Below are 16,642 nucleotides of genomic sequence, written 5' to 3'. Positions count from 1 at the left end.
TAAGCAATGTTTGATCCCACCAATACTGCACATGCGCACAGGGCTGTCAGCTGTAAGACAACTTCAGTTTCATCTTTTGAACCATTCAGCAGTCCCGTAGTCTCCTTATGTATCGAGAAACAGTCGCGCAAACACTTAAGAAGCTATCACGACATCCTGAAACTCCGAGCACTCCGACTCTAACGGCAAAGGAAGCGTGACTCCGGACAAACCTAAGGGTCCTCAGCCCTGCACGCTCCGTCACCCACACCCCTCCTCCCTACCCCTCTGCCCCTTCCTCCTGCTTCCCTCTTTCTTGGACATCACTTAACACCCGCCCGTTCTTATAGTCCACTCTACATGCGCGCGCGTGTGTCCTGTGCAAATAGTTCTCGCAGGTATTATTTGCTACAACCAAGTATAGTCATTTACAGTAACGCGCAGGCGTCAGTTTTGGACTGATTTCTTGGAGTTGACTTCCATTAAATTTTTTAACAAAATTCCTCAAGAACCTTGGAATCCGAAAAAAACTGTACTTTATTTTACGTAGGACTGGATTCAACACGATGAAAACAAAGAAAATTCCCCTTCTTTGGCCGGGGGGGGGGGGGCACCAAGATTCAAACCTATTAAACACAACGTGAAACAAAAACAGCGGAAACCGTTCGCGTTAGGCCACGGAGTAGCTCCAATCACCTTTCCCGAAATCAAAATCTAACAACTTGATCGCAAATCACGTGATGTTTCATCTCAATCACGGAACATGTATTGCGCATGCGTATTATGGTTAGTGACTGTACACATTTGCAAAAGAAAAGCTACCCGAATTCAAAACCCACAAAGTATCTCAAATGATATCATTTCATCTCGAATCCGGTAATGTAATTGTACTATCGCCTGGTGCGTTTCGCGCATGCGTATTACGGTAAGTGACCATACCCGGTTGCAGAAGAAAATCTGAGCTAGCCGGCCATCCACGTATCTCTAAGTGCGCAGTGAAGGCCGTAAGCAAACAGAATTCCTCCCATTGCTAATAGAGCGTTTGTCCGTAACATCTCCGAGTGCCTATCGGAGACCCAACGTGGAGATCGCGCGTCTTTTAACCGTGTGCAAATAGGAGCGTGCATTTCTAAGTCGGTGCGGTCTACTGCGCCTTGGGTAGGCCCATATGTTAGGTCTACAAAGATACTTTTCTTGATTTTTTTAAACTGAGGTCCATTCCGTATACGTGTCATTGCTCAATTCATCCGTGGGGCCAATCGCAAGGAGCTGGTAAGCAATGATATTTGTTATTCACATTTGATCTCTGCTCAGCAGAAGCAGGATACCAGCGAAAATCTCATGTTTTATATTCATTGGTCGTGATTGGTACTCAAGTGAAAAATGTGCTCAGCAAGTGAATTCGCTTGAACAATTTTTTTTTCCACGAATCTCCACAACATGCATTCACTGTTGAAATAATGAGGCCAAAACAAATATGGCGTTAGAACCACGTAAAAAATACGGCCCGTCGAGCAGTACGCACCCACTATTGTCTCGAGGTTAAAAGCAGAACCTGGGAAGGAAGTTGAGGTCTTAAGATAATTCGAGTTAGTAAATAATTCCGATCAGTAGTGTGCAGTATCTAACGAACCACCCGTGGTGTTAAAGGATCCATGATATCATGACATGGATTTTTCTTCAAAACATATTTTGTGCAAGTTCTACTCTTAAGTATGTAAAAACTATTTGACATCTCTTTTTGGTTTATTTTATTGAAAAGTGCGATTCTTAACACATTTGAAATATTCCATGCTTTTCCGGACAACTGATGGCGCTGTTGCTGTGATGTCATTTCAGGAAGACTCTGTTCGGTTTAGGGGTTTTCTGTTCAAATTGTGCACCCAAAATTTTGCTTATTGAAAACATCTCTGAGAAAAGTTTGCTCATAGGCTTACTGCATGTACTGACACAACAACGAATCACCAAAGAAAGAAAATTTACGACAGCAAAAAAATCCAAAATTTTGGTAACTTTTGCTGTTGAAATAAACATTGAGGTTTCTGCCTGAAATGACATCACACTTTCGCTCATGAATATGGAAATTCGCATTAGCACAAAAATTAAAAAAGGCACCAAAATACCCTTGAAAATGGCAAAACAAAAATTGAAAATAAGGTTGAATGGGACACAAAGGTGCATTTTGAAGGATTGCATTAAAAAAAATACATTACATGGGCCCTTTAAAAATAACACCATTCAGTGCAGGAGCCTGCCTCATTAAATAGTCATTATTATCATTAAATAAGATTGTGTCGTTAGTGTCATTGTTTCCTCATTAACTATGCCATATTTGTTTCTATTAAAAAGCCCCTTGTTGTTGTACTATTTTCTCATCTTTCTATTATGTACACGGATGCACAGTGACTTGGCTGCTTTGTCTGACGTGCGCAGTACAGTTTACGCTGAATTCCCCAAACAATGATGTCTGCCAAACTGCTTCTATATTATTGCTAGACAATGGTTATTAACGATGATCAGAAACACGCTCAGCGGATCAATTTGTGGCGGGAAGTAGCCCTCAGGTTCTTAAGCGGGGCAAAAAATAGGGGTAGAGGGGTAGGGGCAAGGAGGTTCGCATTACATTCCGTCTGACTGGTTCCTTTGAAGCCCAAAGCCGGCTCCTCCCAAAAAAGCATCGGCAGCGCGCCCCGCTTGTGGTGGGAACTAACGGTCTGCGAAGCAGAACATTTTGCGCTTGCAGGGTCCGTATTCGCAGGTTTTCACGAACGGAAGTCGGTTTATTTGGGGCATTATACGCGCCCGGAGCGGTGGATTGTTCAATGGCGAGGGAGGACTGTTTTGGAAAAATAACAAAGAATGGATGTTAGATTTTTGCTGGACTTGGAGGTTAAGTCCTCTGACTGACTGAGTCACTGACTGTCTGACTGACTGATTGTCACTGAGTATAAAATGATGTCCTGAACTTAACACTTTCGGATCCAGTTCGACGCGTCCACAAGTCAATCACAAGTCAATCACAAGTCCTCAAAATGTCGATCACAAGCCCACATAAGTCCATCACACGTCCTCACGAGTGCATGAAAGGTCCTCACAAGTCCATCACAAGACAAGTCATCACAAGTCCATCACAAGTACAAGTCCCTCACAAGTCAATGTCATGTCCTCACAAGTCAATGGCATGTCCCCACAAGTCCTTCACAAGTCCTCACAAGCCCTCGCAGGTCCTCACAAGTCCATCAGGCACTCACAAGTCAATCACAAGTCCTCATAAGTCCATCACAAGTCAATCACAAGTCCTCACAAGTTCATCACAAGTCCATCACAAGTCCTCACAAGTCCACCACGAGCCCCGATAAGTCCCCACACGTCCATCACAATTCCTCCAGTCTCAAGTCAAGTCACAACCTTTTCAAATAAATTGTGACAAAGGCATCCCTTTGTTATTATTGTTCATCCCCTGTTTGCGCCCGGACTTGGGTAGGAATTTGTTATTAACTTTTGACTGAACTTGCGATGTGTTGCGGACTCGGACTTTAGTACTGTTTTTGAAATAGTCTCTCAATCGTAATACAAATCGAAGTTCACATTCGCATACAATGATAGCATAAATAGTATGGTATTTTGTTGTCTGCATGCAGCTTCTGCTCACAACTTAACAGAAAATATATCATTTCAAAAGAATTAAAACCGTATTTTAAAACAAATTGTGGCATACCGACAAGGAAATTCAGAACTGACCACAAATGTTCAAACTGATTAAAAGCACCGAGAGCCAAAAAAAAATTTAAAAAGGAAAAAAGAGACATCGCATTAATTTTGTCCCTCGTAGGTAAATATTATTATAAAGACTTCGTTCTTTGAATTGACAGTCATTTTTTTCCGGAGCGGTGCTCCATCAAAAGCAGATGACACACGGAGTAAGCTGTAGATATGAACCCCGCGATCTCTATTTGTACTCGCTGCGGTACGGTGAAAAGCGAGGGGGGGGGGGGTAACGGGTAGCCCGAGGGTAGCGAGAAGCGGGCAAGATTCAGAGGGGGCAAGGTGTTCACTTTCCACGGCGTGCGCGCGGTCCGCGTGCGCGCTGGATAGCTAGCTCCGGGGTGTTTTGGGCGTTCTAAACCGGCCCAGCCAGCCAGCCGCATGGAAATATGAGGAACCCTAGCCCCAATGGCTTAGGGGGATTTACAAAACCCGAGAAGCGCGAAAGGAAAACAGAATACGGAGACGAGAATAAAGAAAAATCCTAATTTCATGAAGCAAGTAAGCAAAAACATTGCTGAGGAAATTTACTATATAAGTAGAAATCGTGGGCTAAATAAAGTTAAGCCGTTATTCCTGGCTTACCCATAATGTGTACTTTTTCACAAACCTGCTAACAGATATAGCCGCCATTACCGGAAATGTGTAGTTAAGGTATACAGTGCAGTGCATTGTGGGACAGTAGGGGCCAATGCTGTAGTAGGCCTACTCGTACTCGTTCTCCCAAGAAAAGAAAATATTTGTATCGTACTCGTACTCCTGCAAATGTTCTCCCGAAAGAATTAAAAACATTTTAAGAGCTACATGCTTGAAACGAATCAGTTTTCTCTATACTGTTTAGGAGGCAAAAGCCCTGAAAACACGCGGCACATTGAAATTTGCTCCTGCTTGTTGAAAGTACTCGTTCTCGTACTTGCAGTCGTACTCGAGTACAATTTTTGGTACTCGTATACTCGTCACTAATGACAAAGTAGTCGTACTCATACTCGTGGCAAATACTCGTACTCGTACTCGTACCCGTACTGTTTGGGAGGCTTCTGTATAGTAATGCCTAGTTTGGCAGCAAAAAGCCCTTGAAAGGACGTGACACGATGAAATTTGCTCCTATTTCTACATCTGGAAAGTACTCGCACTCGTTCTCCTAGTCGTACTCGAGTACATGTTTCGATACTCGTACTTGTACTCATGACAAAGCACTCATACTTGTATTAAATACTCACACTCGTACTCGTAATCATGATATGTACTCGACTACAACACTATAAGAGAGCAACACAAAATCAAGTGTCTCAAAGCTTGGCATAAATATTGTAAAACTTATATTTGTGAATAATAATAACACACGTGCACCGGAATGACTGTTTTTCATAAAACGCGATTGTGCCGCCCCGGGCGGCACAAGCGGTTGCGAGCAGTAAAACAATACCCGGAGAACCAGAGAATCGAGATGTTATCAACGTTTCTCAAATTGGCTGATCCCCCTCAAACCTCGATACAGTTCATGTCCACGCCATCAGAAGAAAAAATAATATAATAATAATAAACCTCGCCAAATTAAGAGTGTCATATTACAGTGGGCGTCGTTTTAATTTGACCACAGTTTGTGCTGTAGGGCCATTTCAGGTTTGTGATATTGTGCGAGGATCTATCTAGCCGATCGGCTGTGCTTTAATATTTTCATCATTCTGAGGATTTCTTTTCTGTCTTTCGTTTTCGCCTTTGCTTTGGTTATCTGTCCATCTTCAACTTGAGGCAGTTTTGTTTTGTTCCGGAAGCGGTATCATCCGAACTTAAAAAAAGTTCATTATGCAGTGTGCATGTGAGATTTTATTGCAGCGTTGATTCAAAACCTCGTTCAAAAGTATTATTTTTACAATTGTGGATATTTCGTCACCGTTTTCACGAACAGCCACATACTATATATATTATGTTGATTTTGAAGTAAAGTGTTTTCGAGATAATCACAAAAGAAGTTTCTCATATTTTAAAACTGCAAGAAATACTACTTTGCAACAACTTTGTGCAGCAAGAAAACCATTACACGATTCTACGTGAGCTGAAGTTTTACATAAACCCGGTAATAAGACTTAATAAAGCAGTTAATTAGTGGAAATTAATTAGTAAAGATATGTGGCTCTTTGTGAAAACGCAAATTCACGTTTCCGACATATTGGCCCTTTCTGTTCAACGTGTATTTCCATAGGCGCGCGTGAGTACGCGCGCGCGCCTGAAAATGTAACAAAGATATGTGGCTCTTCGTGAAAACGCAAATCTCATTTGACCTACTTTTACGTATTTCCGTGCAATGGGTTTTGTACGCGTTCAAAGGGCCAAAATGTATGTGGCTCTTCGTGAAAACGCAAAATGCAGTTATCGAGATTTCTGCCCCTTGCAACATTAATGTAACTTAGAAATTAATGATGTTTTGCTTACAGAAACATGTCAAAATGGTTAAGTACATTGTTTTAATGCGAAATATCGAAAAAAATCAAAATCGAAAAAAATTGTAATTTTGGAGATATGTGGCTCTTCGTGAAAACGGTGACGTTTTTTTGCCCTTTAAATTCTATAACCTTTACTCTTACTGTAATAAGTAAAGTCTGTCACGAGCTGATGTGACCCATGCATAACGTCTATAGGCCTACAAGTCGAAAATTCTTAAGATTCCTCATCTGTACAACAATTTATCTTTAATACACAGCAGAAACCTTGCACCGAATTTCGTGGCTTTAAATTGTTGTGATTTTAATTTACCAGTCATATCGTGTAAATGCTCAAGGCGTGTTCTCGCTCTAATCTTTAGTTGTGGCAGTTGTGTGTTTCACGTCAATATCTTGGATATTGAAGGCGAATCAAGACTCAGTCATGCATCAGGGAGTTTTCTCACTTAAATCTTCTCATTTTCTGTCATTTTTTGAGGGAGTGTGTGGGAAGGAGAATCCGCATCAATCGAAGAAAGCTATAAAATTCAACCCTGACACGCAATTTACACGCAACTCAGAATTTCCTCCTTCGTAAAAAGAAAGAAGATGAAGAAGAAAAGAAGAAGAAAAAAAACTAGAGGTGTGGTGGGAATGGATTGCAAATGGATTTGTCCTCCCCGGAATGGTCTTGCTTGCTTGCATGATCGCCATCGATGATTTGAATTCATTTCTCACGGCCTGACGAGCCCAGATCACTGCCCGTTAACGCCACACACACACACCGCACGCCTCGCTGCTCATATTCGGTGATAACAAATCCTGCCATTTTTTTTTCTTTTCTTGTCATCCTAATTGACGCATTATCCTGGCAAAATTGGAAAATAACAAGCGATCTGGACTCGTCCAGCCATGCGTGGAACTTCCACCGTGTGTGCTCCTAGTACATCGGCAGGTTTTTAACCGTTAGTAGTCGGCAGTTTGAGTGATTTTTTTTTCACTCTGGATGGAAACCTGACGGTTGAGTGGTCAAACTTTTACCGCGTCTTCGCGCTCCTCGCACCGGGCGAGATGAGCTTTTCTTCCCGCCCGCAGCAGCCCGCGCGTGCCGCCGAAAACATTTTAGTGCCCGTGTGACCGCAGGCGGTGCAGCTGTAACGATTTTGTGCAGAGGAGGGAAAAGGTGTGGATATATTAGCAGAATGATATTTTTTCCTGATTTTTTTTCCCGTCTTGCCGGTTTTTTTTTTAACTCCCCACAGGGCAACGCATAAAGGGATATATATATTTACAGCTTTGACGAGCATTTGCTTGAGTCTTCCCCATCATGCGTGTTATTGAATATCTGTGCAATATAACTTGTCAGTCTTGTGTTTTAGGCGAACTTTGCAAGGTCGAAATATAAGACGCCGTGTATTTCACGCTAGAAAAACCTCCCGTGCCTAATGCACCAAACATTGATGCCGAAGCGACATTCAAACGTGGAGTCCAGTGATGCACCGTCCTATGCAGGGTGGTGCTAAAGGAAGGAAACCCACTTTTAACAGGAATTTTTACCTTTAAACATGAGTGACGAACAAGTTATTGCAAATGCATATTTTGTCTCTGAGATTAGGTAGTTAAAAATGTCATGTGCCAAACCTGTTTGTCCACGGACGGCTTTATTCCATCCGCTTGACTGAGCTCGGAGCTTGATTTGAAGACAAAAAAACCACTATACTAGACTTACACGTGGACAACAGCGATTTTGGTGACTTGTATTCAAATTAGCATAATAACACTATTCTTGCGATCTTTTTTTAAAGATTTTTTTCACCATGTATGGTTGAAGAGCTATACTTCACTACATTATTAAAAAAAACGGTTCAAATTTGTACTTGTCTTAATAAACAACGAGAACGTTCTGTTCTGACTCCTCATAAAACACTAAAATACCTTGAAGTAAAAGTGCGATAAAATTCAAAACATGTTTAGTGTCAGGCTAAGACTAAGAGTCAAAAATTACTCTGACAATATTACCCTTTTCTGACTCTACAAGGACGCATGATCGTCTTCTTTCTATATTATTTTGTGTCTTTTTGCATCAGGGGGCAAAAGCTATTAATTCCATAGAGCTATTATGGCCCCATGATTTAGTTATGATATTCGGACGCAAGATGGCGCTATTCATGTTGTTGCTAGTCGACATTGAACTTGGCAGTTAAAGGCATATAGAATCATTAATATTTTGCATTGTTCCCAGAAGTAATCTACCGAATTATTATCAAAACCCTTACTTGGATTAAAGGTCATACTGGTACTAAACACCCCGTGAAATTATTGCGTCGGGTTTGTTGTCATTTTGATGAAATCAAGGATGTAGAAAGACAGACCGATTTGAGGAAATACTAGTGCTATTGACGAAATCGTGTTTCGTTATAGCAAAAGGTTGAGCAGGGCTTTCACTGTTTTCTCGAATGTTGTCGGCTGAGTTCAAACTTCAATAGGTTTTGAACATTCTTCTTTGGATTTCAAGTATTATTGGAAATGATCGAATTGCATGAATAGTATGATCCTACATGCCTTTGTGTGACTCATGTGCTATTTGGAGCATACAGTTGCAGAATTATCAAAATATGTACTCTATGAAAATATGCTAATGCCCGACACGCGCTGGTCAACACCCCCCCCCCCCCCCTGCCCGAACAACACGCGCCCACGCTACTGCCCTGAAGAGTAATGCCGGTCCTAACACCAGAAATCTTAAGTCAACATTTTTCATTTCTGAAAACAACATTGACCGGTATACAGAGTAACCTATGCCCTGATTTCACAACCTTGTTTTACCCCAAACATTCCACTGACTTCCTTTCCTCAACTTCTGAGATTGGATCTTTCCACCTAGTTTGTTTTTCCAAATTGCGAAAAACCAGAGTGTTAAAATAACACCATCACCGGAGTGTTAAAATAACACCGGCGGTGTTTCCTGTATTCTGCCTTGGTATTTATATCAGAATAGTGATTATTATGATACAAATCATAATAGTGTTAATATAACTGCCACAGTGTAGCATTTATTTTAACAATAAACTACAAAAACTGTGAGGCAAAATTAACAGGCAGTGCTTGTCTTCTAAGGCCCGAAAACAAAATTGTGTATTTTCGGTAACCCGACTTACTTTGATTTTTGGGCGGCAAAAGTTGCCGACCTCAAACTTTTTGCCACATTTGGCCGATAATGTACAATGTACAAGTCTTCTCTATGCGATTTGTGTGTGTGTGTGTTATTAACGGTAAATAAAACGATGCCCTGTTTAACAGTGTTGGAGACAACCATGAATCGACAACAGATACCCAAACCTTGCCCTCTCGGGAACCCTGAAACACATCGTCTTCCCACGTTCACAGGAAGCACCCTTAGGACACGACCGAGGGCACACACCCCTCAAGAACCCCACCGAACACCACCCCGTCCCGAACTAGCCTCGACCCGCTACGTAGCTACTTTTTTTCCTGCAACCAAGTACAAGTATATAGCCACTGACCACAATGCGCACGCGTCAATTGGTAACGGAATGGTTCTTGGATTTTACGTCCTCCTAAAAATTCCTTCAGCGCCATGAATGTGAGTAAAAGGTGAAAATCATTTTGATCAATCTCGATCAAGGAAAGAAAATCATATTTTTTGGTGAAATTAAGGAAAATTAGGTTGCTTGGATTCGATATTCGGCGTCCAAAAGTTTATACACAAATACCAGCACTAACCGTATAACAAAGTCATCTCAAATCACGTGATATATTATTTCAATGAAGTGATACGCTTCACGCATGCGTATTATGGTAAGTGGCTTTACTTGGCTGCAGAAGAAAAAAATGCTCACGGTACCATGTGTGCATGCGTCGTGGGAGGGGTTGCCCATGTTACGGTCCTTTTTTTCCGGTGACCGAGCAAGACCTTTGTACCCCGGGGCTAACTAGCTCCGATTCACGGTAGGCCCCCGTCGGCGAAGATGGTCCACACTTCGTTGACCGGTGATGACCATTTGTCTGTCCCCTCGGGCTGAATTTTGCCAGCTTTATTGCAAACTTACTGCACATGTACCTTTCCCGAAAGCTTTTGAAGTGTGTCTTTGCTAATACCTGCCTCACTGCCTGTATTATATTCATAAAAATTCACAAAATAAGACAGAAATTGTCCACGCTTCGTCTGTTCCAAAGCCTTGGTTGTTCTTGTAATTTTATCCCCAGTGTTGCTACACAGAACTGCGTATACTTGCTCCCTGTTTGCTGCAATTTGTCGTCGTTCACAAGAAATTGTAGATAATTTTCTTTCTGTCTCCTTTCTGTTAATATTTCCTACGTTACCCACAACTTTGAGTGGCCTTTTTATGGCTTAAGTGTCGATATCCATATTTCCGATGTCATTATTGAATCTTCGTTGCAAATTAACGTTTTCTGTACACCACTTTTGTAATAAATTATTTCTTGTGAATTTCAAATTTTCCAAAATTCATTTTAAAATTAGTTTTTGAACACAATAGAACATGATCAAACGTAGAGAATACTCGTGTTTCCAAACCGCTGGATTTCCTTAAAGCTATATAAAACATTGTGTAGGTTTTCAACCGCAAACGACAAGCGTCAAAATGTGCCATTCAGCTTCGTTGTATTACTTTAGCCTAACTTGAATGATTATAAAGAAGAAGAAAAATGCACAAGCCGGTTTATGTCCTGACACGACCAAGCTCAACGAGGTGCGCGAGCCAGGGATTCCCCGCGTGTCCCAGTACCGTCTGGCGATCAGATGTTCCCCATCAGGTTACCCCTGTCCTCCCCGCTGACCAGACAAAATCTCCAAGGTTGTTCCCAGATGGGTCACCATCTCCCAGAGTCCTTCACCGGTGGGGGGCCAACGCCTTGTCCTTGGCAGGACACGACGGGCTTGTTGCGGTACTCCACCGCCGTAATCGCACCGCAATTATCGCCTCATTATCTCGTTAGGCCGGGCCTAATTGACAGATGAGGTTGTTACAGTTGAAGGATCTGGCGTGTCAGCATGGTTCCAGCTCCCTGGATGTCTGAACTCGTCCCCTCTACCTTCTTGTTACGGTTCACTCTGGCCTTCCTTTAGTTCCTTCGGTTTCTCCGATTTCTTTGGTTTAGTCAGTTCCTTTGGCTCTTTCTCTGGCTTTTCTAGTTCCTTCGGTTCCTTTCTTCCTCTGGTTCAATTCAGAAACTTTGGTTCATTTGCTTCCTTTGGTTCTTTAGTTCTCTTAGTAGTTGATTCACTCCCCTTGGTTTCTTTGATTTCCTCGGTTTGTGCGATTCTTTGGTTCCTCTGATGCTTGGGTTTGTTCCTTCAGTTCCTGAGGTGCGCTTTGGTTCCTCTGTTCGTTTGGTTCCTCGTGTTCCTGGGTTCCATCTTTTCTTTTGGTTCCTTTCAATCCTAGGTTCCTTGGCTCCCTTGGATCTTGGTTCCTCGTGTTCCTCTGTTTTTCCCGGCTCCTTCAGTTCCTCTGGTCCCTTCGTTATATCTGTTTTCTTCGGTTCCTTTGGTTTGTTCGGCTCTTTAGATTCCCTGGTTCCTCTGGTTCCTTCTGTTAATTTTCTGTGTTTTACTGAATACATGTACATGTATCTCTCTTGATCTTCCCAACATCAAGTGCCACCTTTGTTGAAATGTTTTCAATTTTAATTTATAGATTTTATGTAATCTTGTGCAGGATTCGAAACCAGTCACGGAGGTGGAAGGCGAGGATCTAGAAAGTATCACTAGGCTATAGCTGTGATAGTGACCTAATCAATTATCTAAGCTTTAGGTTGTGTCACTGTCAATGCTTTCTTTTGAATATTAGTTTTCTTTCCACTGTCCTCTCTCTCTCAAGGTTTTGTTCGGCTTTCGAGCTATCGTTTCACTTTTGAGCAACCTCAGGATTCCCAACCAGACCCCCACCCCAAAAAAGGTAGGTAGACAATAATAACATGTTGATTATTATGTCAAATTCGTGTCACGGAATAACCGTTTGGTGTATTTAGTAATAGAAGAATCGGGATCAAGGCAAATCCCCAAATTGTCATTTTGAACTGTAGGCCTATAGCAAATAATTCTTCATCGCTTATTTATTCCTGCACTTTAAGCAATTTTCTTATAGGTTTGTCTTTATCAATGTCTGGTGTCATTTGCTATCATTCATGTTTAATGCCAGACTTGACGTTGTTGACGCTAGGAAAAGTTATTGAAAGGGAAAACCGCAAAATAAATCACCCTTGAAGAATTCGGGACCATTCTTCAGGGAAGTCAACTTATACCTCTTACCCTCGCCGAGTTGGAACCGGTTTACAAATAAATTACGAATTTATCTTTTGTGTAAAACTTTTTACAAGTTGTAGAGTTTAATTTATTTCCGGGGCTCGAAAGGCATACCGCGAATACCGCCTTAACGCCAGGGGTGGAGGAGCGTGTGCTCAGGGTGCTGGCCCGGGGTCGGCGGCGCATTGCACGGCAGGGGCCTTGGGCAATCCCCGGTGGCTCGATAATCCCTCTAGCGTGGAACATCTACGAGTTTTGCTTGGATAGACATTCTTAATAATAGCCAGACACCGATGAGGAAAAAGAAAAACCCACGTTCCATTATTTTGTATGCTTTTTTTTTGTGTTTCAAACGAGACTTCTAATGCATGAATTTCTATGAAATACTGTGGAAACTTCTGAAGACATACTGGATCATTTGCATTTATGCCAAATGTTAACTATAATTATGAACATGCTTATTTGGATTAAAGATCGCACTGGTACTAAACAACCCGTGAAATTATTCCGTATGGTTTGCTGTCATTGAGAAGAATCAAGAAATGTGATTTCAACGACCAGTCGATTTTAGAAAATATAGATTGCTTTTGAAGAAACCATGTTGGTTGTGCATGGTTTTCCACTATTTTGTCGAAAAGTGTCCACTGAGCTGAAAGCATTAGAGGTTAGTTTTGAAACTGTTTGGATTTTGAGAGTAATTTTTGGAAACTACCAACATGCACGAAAAACAACGATCCTGAAAACAGGGCTGCCCTAAAATTAATCAACTTGCACCTTAAGCTTTTCATAGAAATATAGAGTGCTTTTGACGAAACCGTGTTGGTTTTGCATGGTTTTCCACTATTTTGTCGAAAAGTGTCCACTGAGCTGAAAGCATTAGAGGTTAGTTTTGAAACTGTTTGGATTTGGAGAGTAATTTCTGGAAACGACCAAAATGCACGAAAAACAACGATCCTGGAAAACCGGGCTGCCGTAAACTTAATCAATTTGCACCTTGAGCTTTTCATTTCAAGCTGTAATCTACTTTTTGATTGTTTAAAAAAAGTCAACCACTCAGAATGTGTTCCCCTCCTCCTGCTCCCACTTAAGGGGAGGAGGAACGTTCATCAATGGTCAAGGGCAGGAAACCCGAAGGTAGCACCCGAAACCCGCTTCGCGCTCAGAGGGGAGCACTGTTCCTCGTCATCGTGGTTGACGAAGCACCGTACAAGTGTACGATTGCGAAAGGAGATACATACTATAGAAATGATCCCTAAAAGTATGATCTTACTCGTTAACAATGCGAAAGGGGTATTTGTATCCGCGTCCGCCATTTTGCAATCACAGTATGGTTTTTGGACAATTTAAAAAGCTGATTTTTACCTCATTTTGTAACTCGGATTATTTAATTTTAGTTTATTAATAGATTCTACATAAGAATTTGTACAAGGAAAATGCAATTTTGTTCTAATTTGTAGAAATGTTGAGGAAGAAATGGATATTTTCTGGCCGAAATGTGTACACGGTGATCGTGCAGCGCGGCAAGCGTGGTGCGTCATCGGTCAAAGGTTAATCAGATGACGGGAAGCCCCGCCTCCATGCATTGTTGGCGCTCCTTTTGAAAAGGATCCGTACAGTACGTGTACACGTAGATGTACACAGTGTACATGTACATGTACAGTACATGTACTTTCTAATACAATGTTACATGTACAGTGTCATATACACACCATGTACATTGTACATGTACTATCTAATACAATTTTACATGTAAAGTGTGCAATGTACATGTACATGTACATGTACATGTGTACATTGCGTTATATTCACATGCACTGTTGATACAGTTGTATTGTACATGTTCATGTATATATTTATTGCGCAGATCGTAGATGTCTGTGTAAATTACTGTATTCGATAATTTACAAAGCCCTTTCTGATTTTCTTTCCTCGTAATTTTCTGCAGCTTATTTCTTACATAAAGCCATAAAATACCATGAAAAAAATTCATGGAATATCACTCTGATAATCTTTCAATAAATTATGACTGTTATTCTTTTTATTAATTATAGGATAGGGTAGTAATAAGTTAATATATTTATAGTTTGCAGCACTTTTATTCATTTTCATATTTCTATTATTGATATCTGTGGGACAACATTATTTGAATGTGTAAAAAAAAAATTATATCCACCCAGTCCGCTACAACGAAAAAGCCAAATAAAAAAGCAAACAAACAAATCCCCCAAAATACTGACAAGCAACCTAAATCAACCTAAACTGTTAATTTCCTGTGACGAAATGCCACCCAGTTTTTTCCCTTCTCAACTAAACTATAAACTACTCGACCCCGACTGGCTCGTCTGACACCAAATCTCACAGTTCAAAAACAGTTCAAGTTGAAACGTGCGTCTTAAACCAGTCGCTTAAAAAAATGCAACTCGCAACTAAATACCGGCATAGCTCATTACTTTCACTGTGGCATTATTTTTTTTGTACAACGTAACTTTGTTTTGACCTGGCCCTAGCAGCTGTGATAACACATCTTGCATGCCGCTCTGGCCGGTCATAATTTAAGTTTTGTTTCCCTTTAAGCAATTTTTGTTGTAAAAGCTGTGCGAAATAATGAGGACTTCATGGGTGGTAGGCCATAACTCAAATCATAGAGCTTGACCGAACTCTAGTCTTCGTTCGTCGGTCTAAATGTTTTTCCTGCACGCAGTGGCAAAAGTTCAGCGTCGTGTTCAGTGTACCCTGTTTTTTTTTCTCTGATTGAAAATTGGCGGCAAAATTGATACCCCAGAATTCTCAGAACCGTGACCGAGGGAGACTCCGCCAGGGAAATTTCATTTAGAGCAAAGATGATGGATGACAAACAATTCCAGATTTTTGTCCTGTCAAATAAGTTGATCTTGTCGTTGGCTCTAAAACTGTTCGCTAATTTTTGTTTTCAAATCAAAGAAGAACGTAGCTCAGCTCTCTTTAAAGATGCACTTTAATTTCGTTCAATATCTCTTGCAACAGTGAATACATTTGTTATTTGCTACATAAATAGCAAAATACAAAAAAATAATAACTTCATATTTCGGGGTGAAACTCGACAATTAAAGACGGTGAGAGCACTTTAAAGAAAATTTGATCCAAACAGCATGCAAGCAAGCTAATTTTATGGAAGATTATGAATTTTTCTCATCGCAAGTCCACGGACAACACTGAGTACACAGAGTTTATAAAAAAAATATACGTCGGTGAAGTGCAAAACCCAATTTAAAAGCGAACTAATTTCTTGTTAAGCACGTAAGTTGGCTTAGCAATTTTTGTCTGTTACAGCTTCATAAAATTGGGTTAAAGATGCATCAATAATTAACCCAATTAACACATCGTAGCCGGTTTCACGGTTTGTAAACGGACGATAATATTGAAATCAGACTTGTGCGAAGTTTTCCTCGAACTGACTAAGTGTTATTCCAGCATGGGTTTTATTGTATAAACCATGTACATGTATGCAAAAAGAACTTGCAGGATATCATATTTTGCGTATAGTTCATTAGCTACGGACAATTAAGCGTATGTCAATTCGGTCCATTTCAGTTGCGGCCTTTGACATAAAAAACTAAGTGACGATCAATGTTCATTTGCTTCGCAAGCTGTACCACCCACTTCCACACAAATCTGGAGTATTGACGTCATTCATTTTGTTTTTGGTTGTCTATCGGTGATCCCGTCATTTGGCTCTAATGACGTCAGAAAAGAAATATCTTGTTTTGACAAAATACGTTCGCAGATGCTCTTATAACATTTTTCTATGAAATAAAATATTGACTTTGTTTTAAATATATTTTGGCAGTGATACATACAATGATCCAACAAGACTAGGTAAAAGCTGGTCCGAGGGCAGTATATTAGTAAGCCAATCCATTGGCGTTACAGGGTCAACCTATACGATAGCACTGCCCGGTTCACAGGTTAGAGTCAGTCAGTGAGTGCGGAGAGGACGCGTCTTGCATTATGGGGGTAATCCTATACGATAGCACTGCCCAGTTCACAAGTGACAGTCAGTCAGGCAGGCAGTGAAAAAAAGGTAAAAAGGGGACACTAGTCTGGTGTCACGGGGTAATCATATACGATAGCACTGCCCGATTCACAGGCTACGGGGAGTCAGTCAGTCAATCAGTCAGTGAGATAGGTACCAAGAGGACAGTAAGCTGGC

At 41.0% G+C, this 16,642-nt stretch overlaps 1 non-coding gene across 1 annotated transcript; it reads right to left on the bottom strand.

The window, feature by feature from the left end:
- Window positions 1–13,501: 13,501 nt before the first annotated feature.
- On the bottom strand, window positions 13,502–13,721 carry LOC119721124. The gene has a single exon (XR_005270156.1). It is a non-coding gene; the product is annotated as a small nucleolar RNA U3 (small nucleolar RNA).
- Window positions 13,722–16,642: the final 2,921 nt, after the last annotated feature.

The sequence above is a fragment of the Patiria miniata genome, unplaced genomic scaffold (assembly GCF_015706575.1).
Source record: "Patiria miniata isolate m_02_andy unplaced genomic scaffold, ASM1570657v1 HiC_scaffold_9, whole genome shotgun sequence".
NCBI classification, from domain to species: domain Eukaryota; kingdom Metazoa; phylum Echinodermata; class Asteroidea; order Valvatida; family Asterinidae; genus Patiria; species Patiria miniata.
Note: the sequence above shows the minus strand (reverse complement) of the source record. Positions and strands in the feature narration are given on the sequence as shown.